This window comes from Haemaphysalis longicornis, unplaced genomic scaffold (genome assembly GCF_048455015.1).
Source record: "Haemaphysalis longicornis isolate Haplotype H1 unplaced genomic scaffold, Haemaphysalis longicornis Haplotype H1 scaffold_1, whole genome shotgun sequence".
Classification (NCBI taxonomy): Eukaryota; Metazoa; Arthropoda; class Arachnida; order Ixodida; family Ixodidae; genus Haemaphysalis; species Haemaphysalis longicornis.
In genome coordinates this window covers 393214722-393233100 of record NW_027526203.1, presented here as the reverse complement: position 1 = coordinate 393233100, position 18379 = coordinate 393214722, and positions in this window count along the sequence as shown.

The window sequence follows — 18379 nt, the reverse complement described above, 5'->3', positions numbered from 1 at the left end:
GTATTTGTTGGTTCTTTTCTCCCCAGATTATATATTCACTGTGTCTCGTGTTAATCTCTACAAGCACCTAATTTCCATGCTTTTTCCAGCACCACTGTATAGAACTATTTATTCTAACTTGGCTGGACAAGATGGGCTCTTACGTGTCCGTAAAATGCAGCTTTCTCCGTCAACAAAAACGTTCTTCTTCAGACTGTACAACGAAACTTTGCCTGTTAAGACGTTGATGCACAACAGGGACATTTTGTGTCTTCTGTAAACAGTCGCCGGTGCGATGTTCCGGAAACAGTTTAGCACTGCTACATAAATTGTAAGGATGCCACACTATTTGGTATGTACTCCCACGAACTCTTAAGAAGGACTTTCAATTGACTCCACATAGTAGGCAGTATCTCGTATCTGCCGGAGATGGTGATGTGTCATATCATTGTTTTTTTTTTAATCTCTCTGCATCGTTTATGGAAAACGCGAATGCTGGATAGGCACACTGATCTTTAAAGAATAAATTTATTATAAAAAAATCCTGGTATCAATCAAGAACCTTGCTGCCCCTTGGTACATAATATTGTATTCGTTTCCTTTGTTATTATTCACGAACCAGTCAATGCCCACGTGGCTGTTCTTCTGATGTGGTTTTATTGCGTGCCCATGCTAAACTTTTCTTCAAGCGCTTCTCGTCTTCATTTCCCTATTGCCTGTAAATCTGATTGCTTGATGTAACTCGTCTTGTTTCGTGATGTAAACTCCTGCCTTGGCTGTATGCTGACAGTATGAATAAATAAAATACAATGTAACAACCAGAAACAATTAAACAAGTGCAGCGCCTGTTGCTACAAAACTAATAGAGCCCGAAGGCTGCCAGTTATAGACACTTACAGAAACTCATAAACAGCTTCAAATTGACTGTAGACAAAAGATAAACATACAAACAATTTAAAGTTGCATACAACCAAAAGATTAGCATGCGGGTGAAACAAGGATACAAAAACATTCGCTTCAAGAATGCAGCAATATACAGAACAAGGTTGGTGTTAATGTGACAACGAGTACTGTAGCGCACTAACACACAATTCTAACGCCAAAATCAATTGTTACAATGAAAACCCCTAAAGACACAGATCTGGAAAGCTGGCATGAATAATAACCATTTTGGTCGAAACCTCAATAAACCGGGTAGACCAATGTCGCAGAAACTCTTCATCACCCAAAAGGGCCAACTCGCCTTCCAGAAAGGTCACAAGGTGTTGTCTGAAAAAAGGAAAGCAAGGGCCACTGCATACGTACCCTGCGATTCTGTGCAACAGCCCTGCAGCCATTACGCCATAGTACATAATCGCCAATTACTACGAATAGTTTTCATGGGGAGTGCCAGGGCACTGTTCTCTCAGTTGATACCGCGCAAGCCCCAAACTTGGAGCGGCACGGTGTATGATGCGCCAAAAGCAACGCGCAACAGTGCAGCTTGAGAAAGTGTGTGCCGTGGATTCTGGTTGACCGCAGTTGGAACAGAAAAAGTTATGTGTTACTCCCCAGCGAAACAATCCATCTTTTGTGGGTAGGATTCACCACGCTTTTTGCCACTGGATGTTTTTGGCGTACTCTGGCAGCCTACCTGAAGTCAGCTGTAACCAGGGGAAATCTGGTGGATTCACACGCGTGCCCGACCTCGCAGTAACTTTTTTTTCACACAGCCTGGCAGGTTGTTCATTCACAGAATCGAGGTCAGCATCCAGTGCACGAATTTTCTTAGCTAAAATAATGACGGCCTTGAAGAGTCTCGACGGGATAGCTGCACTGGGGTGTAGATTGCTGGCCATAGTCTATACTTTCTTCCAGATCACATTTATGCCGAATGATCATTAATCTTAAAGACGTCTACGACCAAAATGATTCTCGCCCTGTCTGATATTCCCTCCTTCTTAGTTGCTCTCTGTTGCCACCGTTTTAAACCAAGTGTACATAATTGTTCATTGAGTTTAGTGTTGTTTTTTATCTTGTAATCAACTCATTTGTATGTGTACACAGTTGTAAATATGTGTTGTAAATATCATTACTTACATTGACATGCAGGGCAAGAAATAGCAGGTGGAAAACAAAAAGAGCGATTATAGCTCAATCAGATAGGCGCCGGTTTTATAACGCGAGGAAGTTCCGTTAGATTCCGACCACGGGAAGCGTTTTTATTTTTTTCCGAATAGGCTCCACGTTATTTTTTGCCGCAGTTGCTAACCCGTGCCTCTCGGGCCTTTGTGGTGGCCCTGTGGTTAGTTTGCTTGTTTCACGGTGGAAAGGTCCATGGTTCGATTTCTGGGACCTCCCTAACCACATTTTTTTCTTGAGGCGTCGGATTTTTTGGTGCGACGGACGGCTTTGTGTCAGCCTAAACAGCTCTGCTGTTCAAAACAATTTCGGCTTGTGCAGTCATCCATGCCGTCCTGTACACTTATGTGTTGGTTCCGTTGAGCACAAACCGCCGACTCGTCTGTAAACGCAACACATTGCCCATCGCCCGCGATCCACCCGAGACGATCGCGGGCAAACTGCAGCCTTTCCGCCTTGTTAACCGCGGAAAGTAGGAGCTTCTGCGCAGTCGCTTGGCTTTTGCGAACCATCTTTCCGCGGTCGACTGCGAACCAATTCATCACTAACATCCAATCCAGCGTTACAAAGGGTCCTAGCTCAGGCCGCAGAAAATAATGGCTTGGTATTCACTCGTTTTTCTGTTGACACGTCAAGGGACGTCAGCATGCGGCCTTTATCGTGAAGGGCTTAAACTGTTCCAGTAGGCGGATTTATCCCCACTGCTGCAGCTCTAGTCTTCTCTGCGATACGTTTTTTTCAACGCTAAGGTAGACGGGGGGAGAAGAGGCAGAGAGTACGAATGCTACATTTCATTTCATTTCATTTCATTTATTTACTCTCAATGCACAAGGCGTCACAGAGAGGCGTGGTGAACAAACAAAATAACAATCTGTACAAACAAATGGAGCATGTTTAAAAAGGGTATGCGTTCATGGTACTCTTGAAGTTGGCAGGGTCAGTGATTGATGCGATTGAAGCGGGAAGGTGATTCCAGTCTGAGCTTGTTGTGGGCACGAATGAATTAAAATGAAGGTTTGTACGGCTGCTTGGAATTCCAACTTTGAAGTGGTGATCGCTGTGAGATGAAATGTAGGATGGCGGCAAAAAAAGAGAGTTACTCAGTGAGGGTATGGTATGGTACAACTTGTGGAAGAGGCACAGGCGCGAGATTTTGCGGCGAAGTGATAGGCTAGGTAGATTTAAGGTTGACTTCATATGAGTTACGCTTGCTGTACGGGAATAGTTGGACAAAATGGACATGTGTACGAATGCTACATGTCCTGCCTGCCTTTCTTTTTTGCCCCATGTACCTCGGCGTAAATATTTACAGCCATACAAGTCGCCAACTATCTCAGAATTCCGTGTTATGTTTCTGTGAGTCCTACCCCTCAGCAACAATTCTACGCTGCTCTCTTCTATACTTTCGGCAGCACACGAGGAGGCATTTTATCGCACGCTAAGCTGCTACGAAATAAATGCCGGACCATCTCCACTAACGTGAAACCTTGGGAGGGGCGCGAAGCATGCAGTGTATAAATGTATTCCTGGCGCCTTGGCGTTTATGCCAACGTAGATGAAACCGTTGGGAGGTAGAAGTATACAGCTTTGCTATAAAAGTCTGTTGTCTTTGAAGCACGAAGCTCTCTAGCGCGAGGCGTAAACGAGTGTCCCGGTGGTTTTTTAGTACGCGTTACGCTCTAACGCGAGGCGTAAACGAGTTTCCCGGTGTTTTAGCACCGTTACTACATAAGACGATGATTACGACGACGATTAGGAGGACGACGACAACAGGAGACGCCAACAGCTCCAGCCCGTAAGGGGCTTCGCCCCTAAAATCATGGCCATTCCCCTCTGTGAAGCTGGATGACCAGGGAAGCTTCGTAGCACGTGGCACAGAGGTGACCCAAATTTTGGTGCACATTTGCCGGGGTTGAACGTGGTCAAACCAGTTTTGTCACGCGATAGCTGGATTTTCGCACCGAAAGCGCCGAGTGAACACCCACGCAATTGCACCGCAAGACAAAGTACGGACGCTGCTCGGCGCTGCAGGTGCGCCTGCAGTGTTTACTTGTATCATTTACTACGGTAAACACCCCTACTTTTCTCTCTATCCTTCTCGCCGCATCTTACAATGAAGACGCATTTATTTCGCAACCGCACGAGACTGGCTTGACCTTGGCTGAGCTTGAAAGTCAGATTGACGAAGCGAGGCGTTGTCTGGGTTTGAACCTAAAGTAATAGACATTTCGCTCTAAAAGAAGAATGCACTAAAAGGGGATTCTTATCCCGTCTGAAAATTTAAAATTGGGAATAAGCTCCCATGACAGCGCGAACAGCGAGTGGGAAATCACGACGAACATTGAGTGACGTTATTCTTCACAAGTGGGCAACTCAGATGGCACGTCCCCGTAGGTATCAGCTGAAAAAGTGATAGTAGTTGTCCTGAAAGGAAAAGAAAGGAACACGGTACACAACTGTCTATTTTTGCGCGAACACCTTAATCATGGCTTTGACCGGGTAAAGAATAGAAGAAAAAGAAAGAAAGAGGAAAGAATGAAAAGACAGTCGCCAGCACACATCGTGGAGGTGACGTTAAAGGTGGTAAGAAAGCCATGTTTCGGAATGAATGACCAGAGAGCCTCCATGAAGGCATCTTTGTTTTTTGAAGGGGTGCCTGCAGACCGGGAACACCAGATGTACGAGGCAGTGCTGGTTTGCGGGGCGGGGTGTCTGTACATCGCTGTGAGGCGGGTACTCCCGCAGTGCATGAATGTGCGTTTAATTGATGAGACAGCTGGGTACACTAGGAATGTTAAAATGGCAAGCCTGTGTTGTTGCTCGGTACACTGACGGCAACCGCTACTAAGTTGAAGGAGGGTCCGGTCCACACGGCAAGTCTACGTGACGGCAGTAAGCGAAGTCCCTTGCTCGATGAGACTAGGGGGTTCGAGGCTGTCGCTCTCAAAAAATGCTCCTCTAATCTACAGGGTGTTGCCACGTTGAATGCAGTGAATGGGGAATGGAGCGACTTTGAAATGGAGCTCCCTCGTTATTTCCTATGATGCCAGAGCGGGCTGAAATGTACTGCAAGTGAATGGTGAAGCGTGTCGCGCCACGTGAGTGTAGCTTGGCAACTAAGTCCTCCACACGAAAGGAAGTTCGTGTTGAGGCCACTGGAGTTAGAGTTGGGCAGCCCCGGAGTCCATAGGGATGGCCACCTGACAGCTGGGAATGCGGTTTCGCAGTCAGTGAGTTACGCAGCCTGATAAAGAATAAAGAGCAATGATTTCGCCTTATTCTCGGGTTCAAGCGACGGTAGGCCTATGTGCGACACGTGGGGCGGGTGCTGTTCCCTGGTATGGAAGCACGAAGCCGTCTGTCAAGACCAATGATCCCTTCCGGTAGTTCTCCTAGATGCAGGACGCTGACTCACGTCTCATACCTATAACGAAGTTCTCTGAACACCACGCGCGGGACAGTGTAGGCGGGGATAATTCGCCTTGGGAGGTGTGGTGAAGGGAGCAAATGGATCCGACTCGGCGGTCCACCGCCGAGTCGGATGATTTTTGCAACTTCACAGCCACCGCACTGTGCCCTATTCAGCGTCGTAAGAGTGTTTTGTCGGGCTTGGTGTTTTTGCTTCTCCAGCGAGAATGCGCCACGCACACAACAGGCGTACTGACGCAGCCGCAGATGCTACTCATGCGGTGCAGCCGCAGGCGACAACATCACGTCGTCGCCAGCCGTAAAGCGGAACAGGTGGCCATAGTGACCGCTTGTTACCGCTCGCCAAAATTCACCTCGAAGCGCAAACAAAGTTACCCATGTGGGAAGGGAGCTGATAATGGGGATGAGAATGGCAGCACAAATCGCCATCTGCCCGCTTATGAAAGCGGCCATCAAATATCCCCGTGGTGGTATGGTAAGCATAAGCATCTCTGGAGTGCCCGGCCGGCTGCTCCGAACGCCTTAAACCTCTTTGAATATGGCGCCCCAGACTCGCTTCGCCCTGTTGCTGCAAGTAACCAGGCTCCTCCCACTGCTGCGCGGAGGTGGTGCTTGCCACGGCGTGGTGCCACGGCTGTAGCGAAATGTGGCCATCAGCGTCAATATGCATGGCATATATGAAGCATTGGAGCGAGATAACGATCCAAGCGAGCGAACAGACAGGCAGAAAAATCCATCACCGTCGTCGACTCTTCCAATACATGGCGGTAGGAACGAGCAGTGGGGTAACGCGTGAGAGGCAGGCAGGGAGAGAAAACTTTATTGGTCATGTTTACTGAGCGTAACCACCCGAAGGGTTGGTTCCGGGTGGGCGCTTCGTCAGACGATGGTCAGCTAGGCGCCCATGGTCCTTGGCGGCGCATTCCCCCAGCTGGGCGACAGCCGCTTGCACTTCTTGTATAGAGCTGAGCAGCGCTACCGCCCGCTGCTCGGAATTACTGATATGAAATGATGGACTGGGGTTTGAGGTTGCAGTCCCCAATCATGTGTGTGAGTGAACCGGCTGATAGCCCGAACCATTTGCACCTGTCCTGGTATCTTTATAGGTAAACGGAACTAAGGAATTTGATGGCATTAGGCAGAAGCGGATCGCGAAGCAAATCGGGTTAAGTGGCAAAAGCTTGGAACCCTTCCCGAACGCAGGCCGGGAGCAAAGCGCCTCAAGCGTTCATTCGTACATTAATAATTTCGCATTCAGAACCGTTAAGCGCGAAGGTGTTCTGCTCAAACTGTGGATTTGGCAGGGAGGGAGGGAGAAAGAGATAGAGTAAAAGCTTGTTTCATTGTGGTAACACTCAACCGTTCATATTTACAGAGCTTATGCTATTTGTTATATCTTGGCTGATAATGGAAGCAGTGGCGTGTTTCATCGCCTCTTTTGAGCATTTCTCGTTATTCGTGGCGTATACTAGGCACATCAGCGATAACCGCTGCTTATGCTCGGTCTAGTGCCCTTGCGTGGTCACTGCACCCCGCAGTACACATTTGCCTTTTCCCTAACTACGCATTACGGCCTCCGAAGTCTCGTTTCATTTTCCTCAAACAAACGGCTCGTCAAACAGCCGTCGTCGCTGCCGATGCAGAGAGGCCCGCAGGCTGCCGAACCGGGTGCGCAAACAGTGAGCAGTAAGCACACAAACATACGTACGGTATATATACGCTCGAAAGAAGGATAAATGCGGCGGTAAACATTGGCGCTGCCGAAGCGTCGTTGCTAAATTGTGGCCATCAAGGCGACTGCTGCGCGCAGCTCAGCAGCGAAACAAGCTGTCGGTCCCCGCCAAGAACGCACATGACAATTAGTAGAGATTAATCTCCAACAGATTAGCCAGACTACACCTGAAGCAATAAAATACATCTTGTCTGAAAGGTAACAAGGCAGCGATCTCTTGAAGTGGCCTGAGAGAGGCCTATCTGTAGGCTGAGCCAGAAGGAGAGAAATGGAGTTCTTTCGTTCAGCTTTTACTTGACGAACTGCCGCTCTCGTGGGGCTTTACAAAGCCGGAACTAATAGGGTGCCCAATAAGCGGAAGATAGTTTCATTAGTACGGGCTAAGTTGCGTTCTACGTTAATCCTCTGTTGATAGCGAAATCTTCGACAAAAGCTGAGAGTTCGAAATCCCAAAAAACATAAATTTCTCCTACGAAACAGCGCGCAACTGTCTTTAACCCATGTAAACAACGCTGTTTACACTTTTTTGCGCAGTTACTCATACACTACACTACAAGTGTGCAACACCGCAGCAAATATATTTGGTATTCCTCCGAACATCCTTCAGGTGAAATTTGAGTGAAAAGAATGCGCGATCTTGTGAAGTGTCCAATGGGTAGCTATGTACGTGGGGAAAGCTTTTTGGCATTAGGGCGAAACTTAGTCACAACTTCTTTTCCTTGGTGTGTCCCATTCTTCATAGTTTATTTAGCCTTTGCAGGCACCTCACGCCTGTTGAAAATTTGATTTAGCTGGGAGAGGGAGAGAGAGAGAGAGCGAGAGCGAGAGAGAGAGAGAGAGAGAGAGAGAGAGAGAGAGAGAGAGAGAGAGAGAGAGAGAGAGAGAGAGAGAGAGAGAGAGAGAGAGAGAGAGAGAGAGAGAGAGAGAGAGAGAGAGAGAGAGATCTTGGTTTAGAAAATCGGGTTAGGGAGGAGGGGTGGCGGGGGACCAAAGGTCTGCGCGACCGCCATAGCTGGGGAGGTGACCAGCACTTGGCTGAACTCCTCGGAGCTTCCCAACAAAAATTACAGGCACCCTGGTGCCTTCTGTGAATGCGGACTCCACTGGACCCTATGGCGGGCAACATGTGTGCTCGTGTCGTTGCAAAGACACCAGCGCGGCCGAAGAGACTGTCATCGTGCTATTTTGGTCCCCCGACTTCGAACGACGCAGTCACCATCCACACAAACTAACGTCGCATGCAGGCCTGCGGAAACTATCGAGCCTGCTGCATCTTAATTGCGGCACTCAAACTACTTCAATGAAAAGCGACTTTCCCTTCTATCCGCATCGTCTGAGCTTCCTATCACACCTCCTAACCCGGAAATAAGGCAGCCCAAGCTTCCACCCGCGATATTGTTGCGTCTTAGTAGACGGAGGTGTAAACAGCAGGATGGCAATGCACCTATTTTTGAGGAGTAGCGCTGCACCGAAAAGTAAGGGCGGCAAGGGTATTCTGACGGCGAGTCTCAGCGAAGATAGCTGAATCAGTCTGGCACGCGAGCATTTACGCTGTCGTCTTCGAACAACCTGGCTGGCCAAGAAGCACGACACGTATCCTTCACTGGGGATTGTACACTGCACGGCGATCACACACACCGAAAGCAGGAGATCACGGATTGACCAATATCCACGTGACATACCCCCGTCGAGAGAGCATCGTCCTGATGCGGGAAAACTTGTTAAAAAAAATTAATGCCCTTGTGGCATTGCCAGTCAACGTGGGAGGTATACCTTCATACGCATGACAAGAACGACGTCGGGGCGGTGCTTACGACGGCGCTGAGGCACGTTTCTGTCGACCACAACCTCGTAGGTTACGTCGCTAACCTGACGCAACACTCTATAAGGACGAAAGCAAAGTTTCATGAGCATTTCAGAGAATCCTCGACGTCGTAGAGGAGCCCATACCCAGACTCGTTTGCCGGGTTTAAAAACGGCAGTCTTGTGACGGCGGTTGTAATGGTGTTTGTCATAGCGCTGTTGCTGCCTTGTTCATAATCGCGCCAGTTGACGCGCCTCTTCCGCTAGTTCCGTAAACTCATTTAGTTGCATGTTGTCGTTTTTGGTGTCATTAGGCAGCATTGCGTCCAACATAGTGGTCACGGGTCAGCCATAAAAAAGAAAGAACGGCGTCATCGGGGTCGTGTCTTGTTGAGTCGTATCGTAAGCGAATGTGACGTATGGCAATACGGCGTCCCATGTCATGTTCTGGGCGTCGGTGTACATGCTCAATGATCAGCATATCCGCTATTGACTTGAGACTTTCAGTCAGCGCGTTCGTCTGCGGGTGGTACGCTGTTGAGGTCCGATGTGAAGTACCGCTGAGTTGCATCACTATGTCGAGGGGCCAGGCAGTAAACGCCTTGCCTCTGTCCTTAATTCATGACCGGGGCACCGGGGCGGAAAACAATGTTGTTAATGAAAGACTCGGCAACCTCGAGTGCAGTTCCTCGTTAGAGAGCTTTTGTTTCCGCGTACCCAGTGAGGTAGTCGGTGGTGACTATAATCCACTTGTTTCCCACGGACGACGTCGGAAATGGTCCAAAGAGGTGCATCCCGAACTGTTCAAACGGTTTCTCGAGAATGTGGACAGGGTGCAGGTGGCCCGCTGGCCGGAGTGGTGGCGCTTTCCGCCATCATCACCCCGCTACAAAAAGGAAACCAATAGCAATAATCATCATCGTCGTTGTCATCATCATCATCATCAATTATGGCACGTGCGCACGTAACGCCGCACGGCATTACGTGCGGCATGACTACTAGATCCCAGTCAGAGTACGGGTGAAGCCGAGGTGACATGCCGTCGGCTCATCATGGCAAGCGTACAGAACCTAGTTACGAAGTACTGCGGGAATAACAAACAGATAGCTTCGGCCACGCGGAAAAAACTAGGGGACACCATCGCGGAGACAGAAAGATGACAACACTCCTGAAAACGCCCGCAGCATAGTGGGCGAACGTCTGCCCAAGAAATCAATCAGCTGCCGTAGCTGATTGCACACACAGCCCGTTGCTGCAGCGACACGGAGGGTACGCCCACCACACCAAGAAAATCTTCGTCATCGGTGCAGTCATTCGCTGACGCATGGAAAGCTGGTGCTCGCGAGAAACAATCGGCGTCAGCATGCTTTTGGCTGGACTTGTAAACGATTTTGACGTCGAATCCTTGAAGCCAAAGGCTCCACCGTGCTAATCCTACAGACGGGTCTTTTAGGATCATCAGCCAGCAGAGTGAGTGATGGTCACTGGCCACTGTAAATGGGCGGCCATAGTGATACCACGGCGAGGCACTCCTTTTCGTTGGCCGAGTAGTTGGCTTCTGAAGAGGACAACGTTCGGCTGGCGTACGCTATCACCCTCTCGGCGCCGTCTTTCAATTGCAGAAGATCCGCTCGGAGTCCAACGTTACTGGCACCAGTATGAAATGTGGTGGTGGCTTGTTGTCGAAATGTACCAAGACAGGGGGTGTTTGCAGCCGTTCCCGCAGCTCATCGGACGCCCTCTGTTGCTCGTCATTCCAAAGGAATGCGACATCATCCCGTGTAAGGTCGGTCAGCGCAGCTGCAGTGCGGGCGAAGTTCTGTGAAAAAAGTCGGTAATATGAGCATAGCCCCAAAAAGCGCCTCACGGCTTTCTTGTTCGTAGGCGCGGGAAACTTGGAGACCGCTCCAATCTTAGCAGGATCAGGTCTACTTCTAGCACTGATAACCACATGGCCGAGGAACAGGAGTTCTTCGTACCCAAATTGACACCTTTAAGCTTTCGTGTAAGTCCGTCGGATCGTACTGCCTCGAGGACGGACGTGAGACGTAGGAGCTGTTCTTCAAACGCGGTGGAAAACATGATCACGTAGTCCAGATACACCAAGCAAGTTTGCCACTTTATGCCCGACACTACGGTGTCCATCAGTCTTTGAAAAGTGGCTGGAGGGGAACACGACCAGAACGGCAGCACTTTAAATTCGTAAAGTCCATCAGGCGTCACAAAAGTGGTTTCCTCGCGATCCAGTTCATGACATCGATTTGCCAATGCCCGATGTTTAGGTCCATAGATGAAAAATACAGGTTGTGTCGTAATCTGTCGTGTGGAGTCGTCAATACAAGGCAATGGGGGAACATCTTTTTTGCAACCTGGTTGAGTTTGTGGTAGTCCACACAAAACCTGAATGTCCCATCTTTCTTTTGCACTAATACGATGGGCGATGCCCAGGTGCTATTGACGGAGTTATGACGTCGTCTTCCAGCATTTCCTGTTCTTGCCATCGTATTGCATCACGCTTCTTGGAGGCCACATGGTAAGAATTCTAACGGATGGGCCTCGTCGTTTCTTCGGTAATTATTCGGTGATTTGTCAGTTGTGTTTGGCGGACACCGGACGTGTTCAATCCGCATATTGTTTCAATTTTGTTCAATCCGCAAAAACAATCCGCATATTGTTTTATTAGGACGAGGAGAGCTCGGCGTTTTTCCGACGACAGGTTGATGCTGGCTGTGGTCTATTGCGAGTTTGGCACTCGCTGTTGCGCTGGTACAAGTTTGGAGCACAAAACAGCCCTCAGTGTCGTTGATACATTAGAAGAAGGCTACGGTAGCCCCTTTCAGGATGTGCTGGCGTTCATTGGCGAAATTAGTGAGCAGGAGATTGCCGTGGCCAGCGGACAGGTGCACCAGGCCTCCCACGATGGCAAAGCCGTGGTCGAGGAAGACCGAAGTATGCAGCTCAGCAACGCCTTCGGCGGTGAAAGGATCGCTGCAATCTACTGCGAAAAACGCCCAGGATCATGACGGCAAGCTTACGTCGTCGTCGGCGATAGGCAGCCGCAGACGTCGCTGCTCGGTAGGTTGTACTGGCGGCAGGTTCGTCGATATGCTCACCCGTTCCTCGCCGATATCTATAACGGTGTCGTATTCATGCAAGAAATCCATGCCCAAGATTACGTCTTTGAAGCACCGAGGTAGAACGACGAAATTGCCGACAAAGTCAGTGCCTCCTAGATGAATCCTAGCCGTGCATTTCTCGACTGGTGTCATGAGGTGGCCTCCGGCGGACCGAAACTGCGGTCCGTGCCACGGAGTCTATACATTGTGCAAGCACTCGGCAAATTACTGGCTCACAATGAAATAGTCTGCTCCGGTCTAAAGCAAAGCGGTCACCTCATGCCCGTTGATGGTAACCCTGAGCTCAGCACTAGCGCCATCGACGGCATTAAGAGTCGTCGTCGTTGTGTGTTTACACTGCGTCAATACTCCAGCGGTGCTTTGTTCTCGTCAGGTGGTCGTGGCCATTCCGTTAGCGGACGTCAGCGGCGGTTGAAGGTATTCCGAGCTTCTGCAATCAGCAACCTTGACTCATGTGGTCGCTTCGTCTAGTATCCCCGCCGCGCAGGAGCCTGGAAAACCGGAATTCGGGGCTGTCTCGAGGGGTACGATGGGTCGGTGAGGTGCGCGGTGCTGGAGAAGGTGATCGGGATCGACGAGTAGGCGACGTAGTGTTGCGTGCGGCAAGGTAGCCGGCGATTTCAGTAGGCCCTTGGCAAGCAGGGGAGGAGGGGCTACTGGAGAGAAGCCATGGGGCCCGATTTCGCGGTAGGGGCACCGTCTGTAGACGTGGCCAGGCTCAACGCAGTGATAGGACAGGGGCTGCCAGTCAGCTGTGCGCCACAAATCCGTTTTGCGCACCCGGTTAGGTGGTAATGTCGGCTGCGAAAGTGGCCCCGACTGCACAGACGGGGGTAGCTTGCGGAGTAGGACAGTCGGCTGGATTGGGGGCTGCTGACGAATTCCTACTGTGTAGCTTGCAGGGCTCTCTTTCACGGGTGGGTCGGGAAGCGAAAATGCTTGGAGGAGCTCCTCCCACACAATCCTGGCCAAAGAGGGTAGGTACCGGCTGTGGTGTCGCAATTCCACGCTTGCCTAGCTCTTCACGCAAAACCGACTTGATGAGTTCTCGCAAAGAGCTGTCGTTGCTCGTCAGGCTGACAGAGTTGCCTGGAGCGTTGGTGGACGTCCTTGAATACTGGCGGCTTCGCTCCTGCACAGCCCGCTCGATTGCCGAGGCCTCCGCGACAAACTCTTGCACAGCGCGTGGCAGGTTTCTGAAAATGACGGCAAAAAGCTGCTCCTTGACGCCATGCATCAGAGAAGTTTCTTTGTGTCACACATGGCATGATCAGCACGGCGAAAAAGGCGTGCCATGTCCTCGGCAAACATGCATGGTGACACTCTCGCTGGGTTTCTGGATTCTCGTCTCCAGCAAACACAGCGCGTAGTCACGACGATCCGTGCTGGAAAACATTTCCTGCAGCTGCTGGCGGAAGTCGATCCAGGTCGTCATTGTGGCCTCATGGTTCTCCACCGAGTACGAGCGCCGTCTTCCAACATGAACTAGACGTTCCGCAGTTTGAGCGCATCGTCGCACAGCTTAAAAGTGACAACACGCTCGAAGTGGGCAACCCTGTCTTCAACGTCCTCGGAGACATCCCCGTGGAATGTATTGGGGTTGCGAGGCAGGTGCATTGTTACCTGGGATGTGGCCATAATGGGAGTTTGGGGAGCCCGACGGGTTGGGACGTTGGAAAGGCCCGGTAATTCAGGAGAGAGACCGAGCCGGCGCCGACTGCCCTGATGGACCAGGGTGTCGGTGAGACACGGCCTTTCTGGGCTGGGGCTGAACAGGAACCCAGGCATCAGAAAACCCGGCTCCTCCACCAGTGTTGCGTCTTTGTAGACGGAGGTGTAGACAGCAGGATGGCGAGTCACCTATTTATTAGGTGTAGCGCTACACCGAAGAGTACCGGCAGCAACGGTATTCCTACGGCGAGTCTCAGCGAAGATGGCTTAATCATGCAGTCTGGAATGCGAAGCGGAGGGCCCACACTTTTACGCCTTCGTCTTCAAACAACTTGGCTGGCCAAGAAGAATGGCACGTATCCTTCATTGGAGATTGTAAACTGCACGGCGATCACACACACCGCAAGCAGGGAATCGCGGCTTGACCGATATCCAAGTGGCAATATCGTATACCGGGCATTCCCGACGGAGGTCGACGGCTGAGCACTAACTCCTCTTCTCTCGACGTACTCGTCCCCAGTATACACACAGACATCTAACACCACTACCTTCAAAACCACCTCACCTCCCTCCTTCCTATCACACATAGGAGCGACGCCCCCCTAAAGCCCATACTACATGGTGCGTGTTTTTCTTTTCGAATTCCTTGAAGTGAATATCCAGACCTTCGAAATTCGCAACACCTTTTACACATCTTTGGAACGTCGCAATTTTTCCATTCCCGAAACACGTTGTTTGCATACCTAATTACGTCTGTAGTGGGCGAAGCGTTTTATGCTCCTGAAAAAAATTAACGCTACATTTCATACAATTTATTTGTGTTTTAATATCACGGTGAAAACATGTGCTATCTATTTCTGTTCATATCGGTCCGGCCTGTCTACGCCGCAGGTGCATCGTTTGCACGAAAAGTTGAGCCGTCCGAAACATCTGGCAGCTTGCCGCAGACGCGGAAATAAATCGTTCTGCCGCACAAGTGGCGCCGAAGCAGCGAATTCGCGGGTACATTCGCACCATGTAGTACGGTATTAAGAAGCCAGCTTCTCCCACAGCGCACCCATACGACTTCTCGAAGTTCCACGCAACCAATACCACGTACCACATTGTACTCGCATTTGTACACCCACGTCCAGCCTCTTCTCCTCCCCAGAGGAGTGCGAATGCGGGCGGACCAGCGGTCGTCTTGGAGTGAGGTAAGCTTCATTTCCAGGACTGGGGCAAGGCTACGACCTGCGGCTTTCCGTACTTCCACCCATCTTACCTTTCTTTTCTGTCTGCTCCAATACACTTTATTCGAAAAACACACCCTGATGCCAGAAACACGACTAACCAATAGCATGACTGACCCGCAAGCTGTGTGCGGTGTTTACTTCGCACCGAACGCGCGGAGTTTGTGAGCTTTCTCTGCTGATTGAAGTCTCTCTTTTGGCGCAGGGTGCTGTAGGTCTGCAACCACTGCTTGAACACTGTGCTATGCTGCATTGGCGTCCGCCGAAGTAAATTTGATTTGTGTCATTACAGTAAGTGGCACCACTCCCATGACATTATCTCCTAGGACACTGCCAGTTTGACATCCCTTTTTCGCAGAAGGTTTGAATGAGCTGCAGCGCCAATTGCAATTTTTGAGGCAGTAACGTTATGGCACCATCCTTGAGGGGGTCTCTTTATCGGCCCAACTCCCTGGGATCCCCCAAATGGGAGTAATGCTGGTAATGGACACGCGGACAAATACATATAGATTACATGACTGGCATCAGCGGAATACCTTGCAGGTTTTTCTACAACGTACCTAAGCTTTCTCATTAAATTTGGCTTTGCCACAAAGCTCTTTAGTGTGAATTGTTTCTATGACGTATCCCATGCTGTTTCAGGTACATCGTACACCTCCCACAAAAAACAATAATCGTAGCAGCCACTGCCTGCGGCTTCAAGCAAGCTTTTTATCGGACGTTCGGACTCACATAGCGGCATTCCCGTCACCATCATGGCGAGAAGTGGGATCGGGATCCCGCGCCTCGTAAGAGACACGGGGATGAGTAAAGATGCTCATCACGTTACCCAGGGGCCGATTTAAGAAGAATCTGTACCCGTTTGTGTGTGGATGAATACAACCATCATCTGCCACCGAATTGAGGATGCTACCAATGTGTTTGAAAGAGGAATTAACCCTGAATTTTTCTGTCGTCGCTATGTTCACAAACGCAGAGTCATCATCAGCGCCCACTGATGCAGGCGAAGGTGTGCCCTACATGACCGTGTTCGTGCGTCCATGACCAACATGGCCCGGGCCATGAAATGCACAGTTTCGTGATAAATATACTAGAGAGAGAAGAGAAACAGAGAAGAAAATCGTAAGAGAGAGAATGGTGTTTCATAAGAGTGACGATATTAGCCGGACAAAGATGCCTTGCTTGCTACGTCTGACGTTTGAGCATAGTTCAACTCGTGACTGTGCGGATTGCGGCATATCTTAATTTCTAACTTAGTTTCCATACCACAATGTCGAGGCCGCCTGGGCCTCGCCATTGTGGTTTCTACTAGGCTTCAGATTTTACTGCTCAAGCAGCTGAGCTGTTGACGTTGTCGGGCCCGAGGGTGCAGATACCCGTGATAAGCTAAACAGAGAAATAAGGAATCCAGGAGGCGGAAATGGCGATGGTGAACGTTTTATTCTCAGATGTAGGGCACACTTTCATTTACAAGTCTCAAGTGGTTACTAACAATCTGCCGGCAGGCCGTTGAGTAGGATCGAACATCCGGATTTGCCGCCATTTTGGTGGAATCACATGCTCAGCTCTCTCGCAGGGCGCGTCACGTCCTCAGCAGCACTAACATACCCCGACACTGGCGCGCTCTGGAAGGGGAGACCCGCAAACAGATGTGATCTGATAAACATCTCTCCAGGCCACGTGCCGTTGAAATGGTATGCTCTGGATAGGCGCTCGCATTTGACTCAGATTTGCTTTGCCTCCTGCCTGGTTCGGCGAAGAGTGAGAAGGTCGGTCGTCGGCAATGAAACGTTCGTTTTTCGTCCCTGGTAGTTCCAATCTGTTCCGGCACTCTCCAGACAAAAGGACTTCCCCGCTGACGTCTTGCATGCCGAGTGTGTCCGGAGAAGTTTGTCGAAACGTTGCTCCGGCTCGCCCCGAAAACGCTCCTCATGTACACCTAAGTAAAATGTGGCTTCTCGTGTAGCATGAGGGGTAACGGCTCCTCCGCCATCAGCAAGGCTTCGAAATAGGAGTAGCCCCCATGCTGAAAGAGATAGATAATGGTCTATCATGGTCATGACCACAAAGTCAAGCGATAGACCATGGCAAACACCAAAAAGTCAAACGCCGCACCGGTATCAAGTACCGACTATGAAATCCGAGCCTCCAGAATGAACAACTAGGGAAATTTCACCGACCTACTTTTTTTACAGTCTCTCAAACAGACGCATAAGCCTGAAGGTCATAAGTTCAAACCATACAAATTTCAATTAACCCGAAATCTCAGCATGCGTAACCAAAAAACATTTTAGAAAAAGAAAACAATGGCCCACTTAAAACTTGTAGTTAGAAACGCAATTCTTTTAACATATAAATTGCAAAAAGAAGATAAAAATAAAATTTTGTGCTCACGGTATTCACGATTGCGTTGGAAGTTTATTTTTGATACTCCGCAGTGAAGAGTGATTCCTGAAAAGTAAAGCTCTATTTTAAAAATGCCAAGTAAGCGGCCAGTGGTCAGTGACGAGACCGATCGCCACTCTGTAGAGATAGCAGCCAAGTTTTTTGGGATGTCCAATTAAGGCCGGCCTACTACTACTTATTTGACATGATTCAGTCATCCGACCACTCGCACCGCCCATCGTTACATTACCTCCACAGACACCGTTGCCTCATCGTAGCCGTAACGTCTTTGCCAACATTAGATTTGCTGTTTCTATTCGCACATCTCTGCCCTTTACCAGTGGCCTCCCGTTTTTCTATCATCGAAACCAATGCCCGCGTTTTTGCTCTACTCAGCGCCTAAACCGCTCTCTGCACTAACCATTTGCGGTGGCCGATATGCAAGGGTGCGCTTCTGCTGGAAAACAGGTAATGCTATTGGTGTGGGAGTTAATCCGTAACCACCGCTTCCGTTCTAAGTCCTCGAGTAGTCGTCTAATAACAGCATTATCCACGGGATGACGCACGCTTTTGTCGTTCAAAGCCGGTTTAAGAGGCACCCACTTGCGGTTGTAATTGCCTTTTTACACGACTCAGGGAGAACGAGGTCAACGGTCTACCCTCTGTCGCGAAAAACTATTTCTTCCGCAAAGGCCTTCCGCTAACCTTCAGATTGAGATTGTATGGTTTGAAAAGCCTCTCATTGGTAACTGAATCTGCAAGTGCGAGGCTTCCGACACCTGGCGGCAATGTGTATTTACTTGCTATTGCAGTTGTAGCGGTTCGCCGGTTTTTAACAGCGGAGCAGTTCAAGTTTTCTTTTGTTGGTGCTTATCGTTAACAGGCAGTTCTAC